General features: G+C 43.5%; 2 protein-coding genes across 2 annotated transcripts in view; one reads left to right on the top strand and one right to left on the bottom strand.

Annotated features, from left to right (window-relative positions):
- Positions 1–13,099, top strand: part of hoga1 (4-hydroxy-2-oxoglutarate aldolase 1) — a 199,544-nt gene extending 186,445 nt beyond the window's left edge. The window contains exon 8 of the mRNA XM_070828512.1: positions 13,067–13,099. The gene's annotated coding sequence lies outside the window, so the exon portion shown is untranslated. The remainder of the gene's footprint in view (positions 1–13,066) is intronic.
- Positions 1–13,223, bottom strand: part of LOC139199440 (slit homolog 1 protein-like) — a 67,366-nt gene that overhangs the window by 39,509 nt on the left and 14,634 nt on the right. The gene's annotated exons all lie outside the window — the stretch shown is intronic.

The following is a 13,223-nucleotide window of genomic DNA, read 5'->3' as shown; positions in this document are numbered from 1 at the left end:
AGGGTTAATCTAAAAAGGATCTGATTGGTCAATCTGAGTCTGTCAGTGGCAAAAATAAGCACTGTTAGTGGACTCAGTTGCCCATAAGGATGATATTACAGCTATTAACGCCTGATTCATGGCTGCCAGCTTATCTACTGGACCAATTCCAAAGCTTTTGGTAACTACCAGTCATTTTTGACCAAAAACATGTCAAACAAGCCGAGTCTGAGATGCCTTTAAATGGCTATATAGCAGATAACCTCTTTGATTTAGGTAAATCTTTACTACACCATTGGTAAAGATCTAAGAAACTGATGATCCTCATCGTACAAGGGCTACTTTAGGGAATAAAGCTCAGTATACAGGAGAGGAGCTGTGCAACATGTGTCGTTTTGAGGGATCCAAGAAAAAGGTTTGTTTTCTGTCTACACTGAGCATCACGGTCTTGAAACGAAGGCTGCCATGTCAGTCTTTAGAGCCAGTCTGTGTCCAATCAATCAGTCCACACAGTCAGTTACGGCTCTGTTTCTGTCAAAGGTTCAGTGGGAAAGCAGAGGTCTCCTCTGCGTGGCCAAACCAGAGGAAGTATCACGGAGAGGTCGGCGGTTAAAAGCAGCAGGACAGCTTGAAATAAGATGCCTCATCACTGCAAAACAAGACCAAAGTAAACACAACTAAACTAACGTGACACTGTCTGCGGGCCGTGATAAGAGCAGAGGTACCACTGTGTCGGGGAAGCATGACGCTCAGCCGTGTCGGAGACATTAAACAACCAGCCAAGGAGGTGATGAGGGATATACAGAGTGACAGAGGAGGACAAGCGGATGCACAGACCCAATGAGTCCGTTGGGAGGACAAGGAGGGTGATGCAGGGGTAAACAAGAACATAAATTCAAAGGGCAAAAACATAAGAAAGGATTTGCATCTGACTCCTGCCAGCGGAGGCACTTTGGATCCAAGCGACTGGGAGACCCAAGAGCAGATCCAGACCTCCGTGAGGGATTATGTATCCCATCTGGCCTGGAAACACCCAGGGACACCCAAGGAAGAGCTGAGGAAGAGGATGTCTGTGTCACTTTAATCCCAAACGAGCAGTGAAAAGTGGATGGATTGAAAGGTGGTTTATATTTGCTACTGTAGCAAATGTAAAGAAATTTAAATGAGACTGTAAGAGTCAGACGGAGAGAAGAAACCAGCCATGAACGAGACCACGAAAGGAGGTGGAGCATAAGAGGGGGACTGTTATGGTGACGGAGACAAAGAGAAATGGAGGCTTGATGCAAAGAGACGGAGAGTCCAGTTTTTCTGCTTCATTTCAGAGGGAGCTCAAGGGCAACCAACCAAACTAACGCTTTACTTTTTTATCTTAGTTCTGTTTGACGCAGATAATCCATTTATGTGCAATACAAAGAGCTGAGCTGACTAGCGGTGCTGCCAACACAACGGTGTGCGGTTTCAAAGTTTGAATCTCGCTTTTTTCAGGAAGAAAACAGCTGGAAACTGTACTTTCAAAGTTCCTGTTTGAATCCAATTCAGCAATTTAATGGAATATTAACATAGAGTAAAATAAGCTGTGATGGAGTTTCAAGTTAATGTTAATACAAGTGTCTTTTCCTTGGTTAGGTTCAGTTTTTAAAAACTTTCAAGTAGATGAACTTCTCTCCTGGCAAACAGAGCAGAGAACAAACAGAAGCAAAGACTTGATGAGTTTTCACACATAAAAAATAGTCTGTTTTGCTGTTGTGGCCATTTCAGGAGACATTTATTTCCCTTTTTCCTTCTTTCCTTTCTTCTCAGATTGTTTTTCATCAAGTATTTCTGCAGATGTTTGTGAAGGCGGTCACAGGCGACGATCCTGTGGCCGCTCGGGCACCCATGGGCAATCGTGAGCACCCGCGAGGGAAATCACACTGTCAGCTGACAATATCGGGATAATTGGGCAGAGCTGAGAACAGGCCAACTGTGAGCTAAACCTGTGTCCATTCCTATGTTAAACTTTCTTGGTGTCCAGACAGCCCCCAGACAGCGATGTAAAGCCGTGTGAACCGCTGCAGTCTGACCTAATTGGCTCTAACACGCACACAATAACAATAATAGAGGTAGATACAACCAGTGTGACACATTCTGTCCATTACCAGCTAGATATTAACACACGGGCACCCCGAGGGAACCATTTTAGTGGGCTTCTCCGTAATAAACAACTACGGTGAATGCATAAGTACAAAGGTATTTATAGGATATTGGCTAACACCACCACAATGCTCTCCGAAGCACAATGTGAGTAAATGTACTGTCATTTCCTTTCCAGGGTGAAACTAAAATATGGAAAATGAAGACAAGTTTGCAGATAAATAGAAGGTGAAGCTTCACACTCGGGGAAATGAAACATATAATGTGCATGAAGGTACATTAAAATGTCCATTTTTAATTTATACTCATATAAATACTTGCATCTACATCCATAGCACACATGTTTAAGACTCACACACACACACACACCAATATTAAAGATGCTTTCCCATCAGGTTGTCAAGATATCTGTTGCCAGGACACCGAGTGGCTGGATATGATGTTTACTGGAGGGAAACACAGACTGGTCACAGCTGGACAAGTGTGTGTGTGTGTGTGTGTGTGCGGACAGTGGGTAGTCTCACAATATTTGCTCTCTCTCCTGCTATCTCCTCTATTCATTTTCTGATCCGTTCTGTCATCTGTTGTGTCCGTGTCCTCCCTCGTCTTCATCCCCTCATTGTTCCACCGTCTCTCCTGGCGTTTCAATATCCTCCTCCTGCCCTCCTGCCCTCCATCCCTCCCTCCCCGCTCCCAGCCGAAGGGTGAGAAAGGTAAACTTTCCCACTCGTTCTCGTGCTCGTCACCCCTCCGTCCGTCCGTCTCTCCCGACTACGGGTCAAACACGGGTTAGTTTCAAGTCAAGCAGAGAGTCTGAGAGTCAAAGAGGGATTCCAACTGTGATGGAATTCCTCCGGTTGCTCTCGGTCGCCGATACCTGTGCTTTTCCTGCTCTTCCCCGGATTTTCTTTGTGTCCTGTTGCCGTTGATGTTTCCAGCTTTCAAGTAAATCGGTAAATCAGAAAAAAGCCTGGCAGCAACGTAAAGAAATGTCCCACCACAACTCACAGTGTCGTCTGAGTTACAGCCCATTTACAACACTTGGCCCTACAGACGCATTACTGATCGCTCAATCCACCTAAAGAAGGTCAAAAGGCCTTTCTAGCACGAATGCTGAAACAGGTGTGAATGCATCCCTCTTGCCAAGATGCACCTGTGAATTTTACACCTCCCAAAGTGCAACTACATCAATATGCTTCCTGTGACGGCAGGTAGGTCTACAGGGTTACACCACAACGACTCTTCTTCCCGTCTCCTATAAAACAGCAGCGAGAGCGGCTCCAGAGATTTCAACACACAACGTCATTAAAGAAAAAGAAGTAACCAGCTGTTGTAGTGTTTATCTGATCCCCGATCAGCACAACGGTGTAGATTTAAGTGTAAAAGCACGTTGTAGCGTGATGAGTATACATGAGAGTGCAGCGACATCCTTCCATATTTAGAATTACCACCAATCACTGACCTGCAGGTCTTTGGACTGTGACAGGAAGCACCCAGAGAAAAACCCACGCAAGCACGGGGAGAACATGTAAACTGCACCACTACGCAGCCCTTAAAGATCAAAGCCCCTTCATCAGAGTCCTTAGAAAATTCAGTTTCCACAATCACGACTTTGACAGCAATCTCTGATCTCATGTTATTTTATGTAAAAACAACCCCACAAACAGAAGAGTGAAGCAGCCAGTCAGTTTGTGATCCAGTAGACACTGTGTGTTAATTTGCATCTAGACTTTGCGTGGACATAAGACCTGTGAAACGACAGGTGGATTGTAAATGGGGTCATATCAACACTTCTCCTAATCATTTCACAGTGAAGCTTTCGAAAAATAGACTTTACTTTGCCAGCGATTCAAACATTCAGTCACAAACTAAGAGACAACAACTGGTTTTGTAATGTTTTCATTGTTTCCAGGCCGTATACGATGGGCTGGTGAAGCTGAAAGGTAACAGACCACAGAGAACTAATGAGTCTAATTGTCTTGTCCAGGCTGGTCAGCAGACAGATGCAGAGCAACAACATAGTTAATATTTCATCGTCATAGTCTGGTCTCCTCCTCAATCTGACACACACAGTATAAACACCTTAAATAAGTTATCATCTACACAACCGAAGAAGGAAGCTGAGAGACAGACCGAGGTGAGGAGGAGGAAAACACTCTTTAGACAAGAGAGAGAAGAGCAGAGACAAAAAGAAATAAATAGAATGAAAAGAGTTAAAACCAGATGTGGAGCACAAAAAAAAAAGGATAAATAACTGATTCAGCATCAGAACGCAGAAAACCGTGGTCGACCAGAAAACCACAGCCGGAGAGGACGACCTTAAAAAGACCTGCCAGAGACACACACAGTCACTGTGACGCTTCAACCAGGACGTCAAAATATGTCAGACAAGAGGAAGCTTGATCCACACGGTTACACATTCACTCATTTACAAACATGTCTCAGTTACTTTGACACTTGAAAACACTCCCTCCTGATTGTAAGAGATGTCCTGAGGGGTGTGCTGCAGAGAGGAAACTCATTTAGAGAGAGAGAGAGAGAAGAAATCAAGTATTTACATGTTTCAAAAAGCCAGATGTGAGACATTAACATGCTTTTGACTCCAACAAGTAAAAACAGAAGCACGGTTCATTCAATATTAAAGGGCTACTCCACTAAAAATGTTTCTTTTGATCATCCGACACTCATTGGCTGTTGCTTGAATGGAGACTCTGCAGCATAACACACCTCTGTGGTGTGAAGGGAATGAGGAGGAGAACTTAATGCAACAAATTACAAAGATTTTTAGACAAGCGTGCGTCTAACTTTGTGTTTCAGCATCGCAATGGCCGCTGAACAAAGTTTCCCCAGTCTTGTGTGGAAGACGTGGGAAGAGCTGGAGCGCACAACGGGTCGACCTTTAACGCTCTCATGGCGGAAAAAGGAGTAAAACCCTGCAACCGGGTTCAACCGCCAGATATGGGTGTAATGTCTGGATGTCTGTTTGCTTTGTGCCAAGTGTTGTTTGCTTTATTATGGACAAACTATGAGTGTTCATATCATTCTGACACATGGATCAACCACAGAGACGGTGAATTATGCCGCAGGAGTCGATTTGTATTTTCTGCTCTGGGTCATAATTGGAATCTAACCTGCCGACGAGGGAGCAAAACTTTTCATTCATTCATCATTCAAGAAAGAAAAGACTTTAGAGAAGTTAAAACTAAAAGACTTGATCTCTCATGCAGAATTTCTTTAATATGTGTCCGTTATCTTTCCTGCTCTGCGGAGGATGCCACAAAATGGATGCTTATTTATGTGAAAACCAATAGGTTGAGGTCATTATTTTAAATAATAATAATGTCAGATACCAAATACCGTATTTACTTATTACAACGATGCGGCTGATCTATAGATTTTTCTTCGCCAACGTTTCAGTGACGGTTTCAGCACACAGGAGGAGGATGAATAAAAACATTAATGACTTTTCTGCTTTGTTCGATCAGACGTTTTACTGCCGTGTTACAGGCACCGTTTGGAAACAATTAAGGTCTGTAAATAAACATTTACTAAATCTTTCTGTGTAAATATCTCATTTCATGACGTATATATCTGCGGCTTACAGTCTGGTGCGGCTAATATATGTAAAAATATTTTGTTCTTTTAAAATTTAGTGGGTGTGGCTTATATTCCGATGCGCTCTATAGTCCGGTAAATACGGTATGTTGTGTATAAAATGATGTGCAAGACCCCTAGAATGTGTTGAAGCTATAAAAACATGGAAAACGATGAAGCTTGGATGAAACGATGGAGCGAGCAGACTCAGACTGTAAAATATGATGCTGAATGATTTGCATACAACAACAGTAAGAGCCACTTACATGTGGAAGGGGGAAACGTTTAGAAGTTCAGAGAGCAGCAGATGCCATGAAAAGGGGAAACAGAAGGAGAGGGTGAGAGGAGCTCTTATTGTTTTACTTCTGCAGCCCACAAACATTCATTCATGTCTTTGTGTCGGCCACAGAGCTGCAGGCAGAGAGCTCACACAGACACAACACCAGCACACACACACACACACACACACATGCACACACACGCATGCACACACTCAGCATGAACACGCAAAACACTCCACACACACATGCTAAATATTAGCCTCACACAACATTCAGGGGAAACATGGGTGCCCCTAATTCAACACAATCTGAGCATATAACACCACAAACACGCTACGACACACACACACACACACACACACACACACACACACACACACACACACACACTTTGCAGCATGTGCGTGACGAACACACATGTTCCTATTAGTGGACACGAAAATGAACCCGCTGGGTAAATGTACGTGACCCACACCCACTGAACGGGAAAGGTTCGTGACCTGGTGGCATGGAGAAGGCCGTAACCACGGCAACGGCCCAAACTCAGTCAGACCTGGAGGTAAATGCGGTGAAATGCTCTCTCTCTCTCTCTCCCTCCCTCCCCCTCGGCATGTTGCTGTAATGCTTTAAAGCACTCAATTCATTCAGTTTCTCACAGTATGTTTTCTCATATTTTTCAAATTTCAAACTTTATGTCAATCTGCATCGAAAAAAAAAAAGGAGACCAGCAAATTAACCAGTCGCAACAAGAACAATGAGCTAAAGGCTGAATAGAAATCCACAAACTAGTAAAGGCACACCTGATGAGAAGAGAGCGCTTTGAGATTCTTGACATTCACAAACTGTTACTGGTAAAGATGCACTGATGGACACCTGGACGCAGCCAATACCAGCCAATACCACGCTCGTATGTAATCAATAAGCTGTGTGGAAGAGGGAGGGATCATTCTTTTATGTATGAGGCAACAACAGGCTTTAACATTGTTTTCCTAACTCTGTAAAACAGAATGGAACAAATAAATACATAAAATTAATGACCGGGTTTTATTATTAACCTAATAAATAATGTTGCAGCAGCAATATTTAAAAAAAAAAATCTTTTAAGAGGAGTTACGACTCTTTTAAAACCTTTTAAATGTTCTAGTACGGCTTTATTGTTGTACCGTGTTTGTGTTGGTCCACGCAGAGTAAAGTCAAAGACAGAGAGGTTCAGTCTTAAACTACATATATTGGACTATTTTGGACATTTATCACACTATTCCTTCACTGAGTGTGAAACCATGATTGTTTAAAACCCTCTCTGTTCCTTATCATCACTCTCACTGTCCCATCCAATCCTCTCGCTTTGTTCATGGAGAGAGTCCTCGTTTCTCGTCCTTCTTGTCACCTCCATCTCTGCTGTACTTCCCCTCTTCTTCTTCTTCTTCATCACACCCACATTTCACTCTCTTTTCTCTCCTCCCTCCTTCTCTTTCACCTCTCCCTAATCCCTCTCCTTCCCGTCTTCGCCTCTCTAGGCCCCCCATCAAGACATCCGTCTTCGCACCATCATTTTCTCCCTCCCTTCCTCTGACCTTGCTTCTTTCCTTCATCACAAGCCTCTTTCCTTCCCCGTTTTATTTCCCTTCCCTCCCTCCATCCATCCATCTGCAGGGGAGCAGAGCTCTTAATTGAAAACCCCCGCTGGCGGATAAAGGAAAAGTGATGGGAGGAAAGAAAAAAGGAGGAGGAGAAAGAAGAGGATGAGGAGGAAAGAAAAGAAAGGAAAGGAGAAAAGGAGAGCAGGAAAGTATATTAGTATATAGTATAAGTAATATTTGTCTTAATGCCAATCTCAGATTTGTGATTGGCTGTTTAAACAGTCGTGTGTGTTTTTTCCCATCATGCTTTTCCCTCTGCTCTCACTATGCGGACTTTACTTTGGACAGACATGACAGGAGAAATCACTATTCCTGACCTGACATCCCGCAAACACACACACGCAGACACACACTGCGGGCCGAAGAATAACAGCAGAGGAGGTTTTTGTAAAGGGAGCGACGGTGTCGGCTCTCGCCACAGATCCTGTTCTCCAGGGCGAAGCTGTTACCACAACCAGCAGGGAGCGTCTCACGGTCCCGGCTTTAAGAAAACTACAATTCTGGGAAAATCCTGCTCCTGGGTGTTCAGCGATGGCGGGTTTGAGCCCCGTAGATAATGTAAATACAGAAATGCATGCATGTGCAAATGAGGCGAACACACGCAGGCATGTCTTCTGTTGGCTGGACACTTTTTCATCCAACCCCCCTTCTGCTAGTGTGTCACTATCAGGGATAAAGTAAACATCATAATGCCACCATGTAAGATACTTTCAACCTGCATTAATCAGTTTTCTCTTTAAATCTTAACCGCTCTGGTAAAGGGATCCCTCTCAGCGAGAACCAACTCTGCAGCTCTCCTCAGCGCTTTAGCCTCATTTAGCCCTTCGCTTTGGCTTCATGGCACATTTCCTGTACCTGCACTTCATCGACCTCATCAACCTCTTTTCACGCTGCACCAGGCAACTGTGTTCGACAAACAAGCTCTGATAAATCCACTTTACTCTGCCAGTCCAATCATCCGGAGGGCTCCCACCAACTGATAAAAACTACCCTTCCCCAACCTTTTACGTGAGTGATGCATCACGCTACCTTCTGTCAATCTGTATCCAAGAGAAACGTAGAAAAACTGTGTCGTATTCAGGGGCGATGTGTGGTTAAACTGACAAGAGGCAGCAGCAGTTTATCAGCTGTAGCTAAATAACATTAATTCTGTGACTAATTTGATGAATGCAAACCTCTCACACATCTGACATTCAAGAAAATGTCAAGTTAACTTGACTTATGCTGCCCAAAATCTCAAATCATGCCTTTAACTTTTCATTTGTATGAGAATAAAATCTTTAAGTGAAGTTATATAATACTCACTTTAACGTCGGACTAGTATCTGTGGTGGCCATCTCACCATTAAGAGAACAAATTTATATATTCGCATTACCGCATGTGCTTCAAAAGTAAAAGTATCAATTAAAAGTACAAGTTTTCCTCATAAAAGTGCTTCAGGTGTTACCGGAGGGTGCTCACAAACACTGGGAGGAGAAGACAGTAGAGATACATCCAATTAGCTCATAACACAGCGAGACAGCAGACAGACAGAAAAACTGCATGAATGCAAAATTATCATAGAGGCAAACAAGTAATTAATGAATGCATGTGCAGACAAACACTTTCGCTCTCACTCTTGTTCGTATCGCAGACACCTTTCTAAATAATTATGTCACACAAAGGCCCGACACACACTGAAGCTGTATAGATGCAAACCTGTGTAATTAGCACACAGACACACATACAAAAACAGACAATTATACTGTACAAATGCAAATACAAGCAATTATCACACACAGGCACACACAGACATATTACTCCAGCATGCTCTTCCTCTCTCTCGCTAAATTAGTCGGGTAAACGCCGAGGTCATATTCCGGTTAAGCTCCAAACAGCCGCAGCCCGGCAGCTGCCATCAGCACTTCTGTTAGCTTCACACCGTTAATTAGCCGTGCTCAGATGCCAATCAACTGCGCTAATGAGGACAGCTCTGCCATTCTGCCTAATGAGAGAAACTCTCCAAGTGTCTGAGGGGAAAGTTACTGTAACCGCAGGGACACACACCAAGAAACACACTCCAGCATCGTGCACACACACTTTTCATCTCCTAGTCCATTCTCAGTCTGCACACACATCTTTTTTTTGCTTTCAACTGCTCTAATTTTAACACAAACTTAATTCTTTAACTTGTTTTTTCATGTTTTGTTCATTTAAACTAAACATTAACGCTTAATATTCCCATAATTGTCAGGTGCAGTGTCAGAGACCGGATCCAAACAGCCACAGCGGTCAAACGGGGGCTGAAGATGTTCATAGTTCACGTGAAAACTGGTGGAAATAGTTTTGTAAAGTGTGGAAATTGAGAGGCAGAGACAGAAGCACTGCTCAAACGCGACCTGAGGGGGGGGGGATCTTGGATTTTGTCGGTTTCAAGTCCCAGAAGTGGTCTGGGTGTCGAAAAGTCACAACCGTAACCTACTGTTAACTGTGTTCTGTCTGCAGAAGAAAGGATCTTACAGGTGGAAATGTTCAGATACTCAAATGATGTGCGGACACCGAAGAAAACTTTCTGAACTTGAGCAGTCGGTTGCACAGTTACTAAATTTTAGACCAACAAACGTGTTGAATGCGTTTTCTTTCAAATAAAAAAAGGAATAGTGGATTTTTTTCGTACATTATGAAACTTGCACTGGTTATATTGCACCTGTACTTGCTAGCCGACAGCCTTCCCTCTTTCTCTTTCTCTTTTTTCTGGCTCATTTCTGGTGTATAACGTCGCCCAAGTGCTCACGAATTTGCATGAGACACAAATAAGCAAGCGGAAGCAGGATCACACTCAGACTTGTGCAGACTTCTACAGTAACGTACACAGTGTGTGCAGTGTATGCACTGTTTACTTCTTACAAAGCCCAGAGTCGACAGGAAGCAGCAGTAGTTTGTCAGTCGGAGCAAATCCCATCAATCCACGGCCAAAAGTGCACCTGCTGAAGCTCCGTTTCAACCGGTTAACCACATGGTGGTTCACCTGCAGGTCAAGGTGAGTATCTGTGTGTGAGTGTGTGAGAGAAAGGGAGAGACATCTAGCCACTCTCCCGTGGGTTCCCCTGGGCTAAAGGGAGGTGCTGGAAGGGTGCACACACACACACACACACACACTGAGGAAGCCTCTGGGTATCACCAAAAAACACAAAACACACAAAGGGCTGTTACTGGGTGTGGAGTGAACCCTTCACACAACCAAGCAGAGCCAACAAAAGACTGAAGAGTGAGAGAGAGAGAGAGTCTACAAAGTCAGGAAGAAGCAAGGAGACAGGGGTCTAGAGGAAGGAGAGGTGTGTGGGATGTGAGCATGAGGGAGAAAGGCAAGCTGACAGGAAAGCTGTGATTAATGAGAGAGAAAACTAATTTAACATGAAATCAGGCGTTCAACTGTAGCTGCGTCATTTTGTGAAATCCACCCTGGACGTGTGTCTGGTGTTCCCACAGATGAAGCTTCACGGTGCAGTAGCTTTAAAACATCACTCTGCTGTGCATGTGTTTAGGTTAGTGCATCCGTTAAAAGCTTGGGAAGGAAGAATACGACGGACTGAATGTTGATGGAAGTGTTGAATGTCCCACTTAAGAGTCAATTTGGTTTAATCAGAGGTTTTGCCAACTGCTTCAGAGCTGGATCAGGTAACAGACTGCAGGAGCTCCAGACAGGCTATTAATAAAACTAGAGTTGCGTGAGTGTTTCTGGATGCAGGATCATTCGGGTCCCGTTTTCTCGAGGGGCCATTCAGACTTGTGTTCCCCTTTGGGTTTAAATCTGTGTTTGTGTTCTTTAGTTTGTTCTTAAATGGGGGTCGATGTCATGAATGTCGTATGAATAACCATAATGATCACATGATATTTTGAATATCCAATTAGGAATTTGTCTTCTTAATTAATCAAATGAGGACAAAGTGAGGAAGAGGAGGCAAAGAAGTGCTGATACACTTTAAATAAAGAAAGAAATTTGTCGGCAGAATTTGTGTCAGACATGTTCTGATTTTAAGCAAATAACTTGTTTCAAATTTGTAAAAAAAAAATAAGTGGAGAAAAGAAAAATGAGAGTAACAAGACTTTTGTTTTGTTTTCTATCCTTTAGTTTAAAGTGCTTGATGAGCATAACATTTCTAGCTGTGCCCGTGACAAGAGGAGCTCTCTTACTGTGATGAGCCGTAGCTTCTCGTACCTGGAAACAACAACAACTCTGAAGCCTGGTTCATACTTCAACAGGGACATGCGACATCATGCACACGCTTTAGGCAGACTAGAAATGTGGATGCAAGTGATCGACCTCACGACAGCAGGGAGAAGAGCAACTCTGTTTGTCGTATTTGGGTGAACTACTTGGGATGTGACCATGACTTGAACCGTTGGATGTGTGAGGACATAAAAACCTGGGTGAAAGTCATTTCTGCTCTTTAAAAAAACACCAACCTCTGAAAGCCAAAACCACAAACCTTGAATATCAAAGAGGCACAAAAGAAAGACTTTGAGGGAGGAGGAGAGATGGATGTGTGGAGGGAGGAATGTAGATGATGAGCGGCTGGAGTAAAATAAAAAAAAAAAAAGGTAATTTGGCCAAAGAGAAACATGCACACAAAGAAAAAGCAGCCGTGTGTGTTTGTGTTTGTGTTTGTGTTTGTGTGTGTGTGTGTGTGTGTGTGTGTGTGTGTGTGTGTGTGTGTGTGTGTGTACGCACTTGTTTCCGAGGGACATCAGGCTTTATAGAGTCCATCAACACAGCAGGAGGAAAAGAAATCACTCCTGCTGGAGGAAGTGCTAATGGCTCTGCACTATAGATGATTGTGTGTGTGTGTGTGTGTGTGTGTGTGTGTGTGTGTGTGTGTGTGTGTGTGTGTGTGTGTGTGTGTGTGCTGATTGATTGAACATGCCAAGTCCATCTCGACATTCCCTGATGGGAGCCAGAGTGTGAAATTGCCAAAAAGGCAAACAACAAATAATCAGGACAGACACACACACACATCCACCCACAAACCAACCGACACACACACGTTCTTTCTCCATTCATCACTCTTATAATTTAACACACACACACACACACACGCACAATGTCACGCATACAGACACACACACTCTCGTCCACTTGTTCATCCAGTCCCTCTGTAATGAGTTGTATTTTATCCACTTTATTCCCTTTCCCTCTGCGCTCAGAGGAAAAGTAAAAGTGTCTCTTTGTATCTGCACACACACACACACACACACACACACACACACACACACACACACACACACTGTCATAAATGAATCAATCACTGGGAAAAGTTAATTAAAGAGCTCTGTTGTGTTTGCTTTTCTTTCTCTCTCTCCAGCAGTGTTTGTATGTGCGTATCCAGGCGTCTCCAGGCAGTAGCAGATACCTTCTCCATCCTACACTACAAACACACGTCTATAACAAAGGCTTCAGAGCGGTGTGTGTGTGTGTGTGTGTGTGTGTGTGTGTGTGTGTGTGTGTGTGTGTGTGTGTGTGTGACACATTTAGCCGCATAGTAACCAACTAAATCCAAGCTTTCAGTTATTAAACAAGAAGAAAAAAAACTCTTTGTGTGTGTGTGTGTGTGTGTGT

The sequence above is a fragment of the Pempheris klunzingeri genome, chromosome 3, assembly GCF_042242105.1.
Source record: "Pempheris klunzingeri isolate RE-2024b chromosome 3, fPemKlu1.hap1, whole genome shotgun sequence".
Lineage (NCBI taxonomy): Eukaryota > Metazoa > Chordata > Actinopteri > Acropomatiformes > Pempheridae > Pempheris > Pempheris klunzingeri.
The sequence above is the reverse complement of the archived record's forward strand: the minus strand, read 5'-3'. Positions and strand labels throughout refer to the sequence as shown.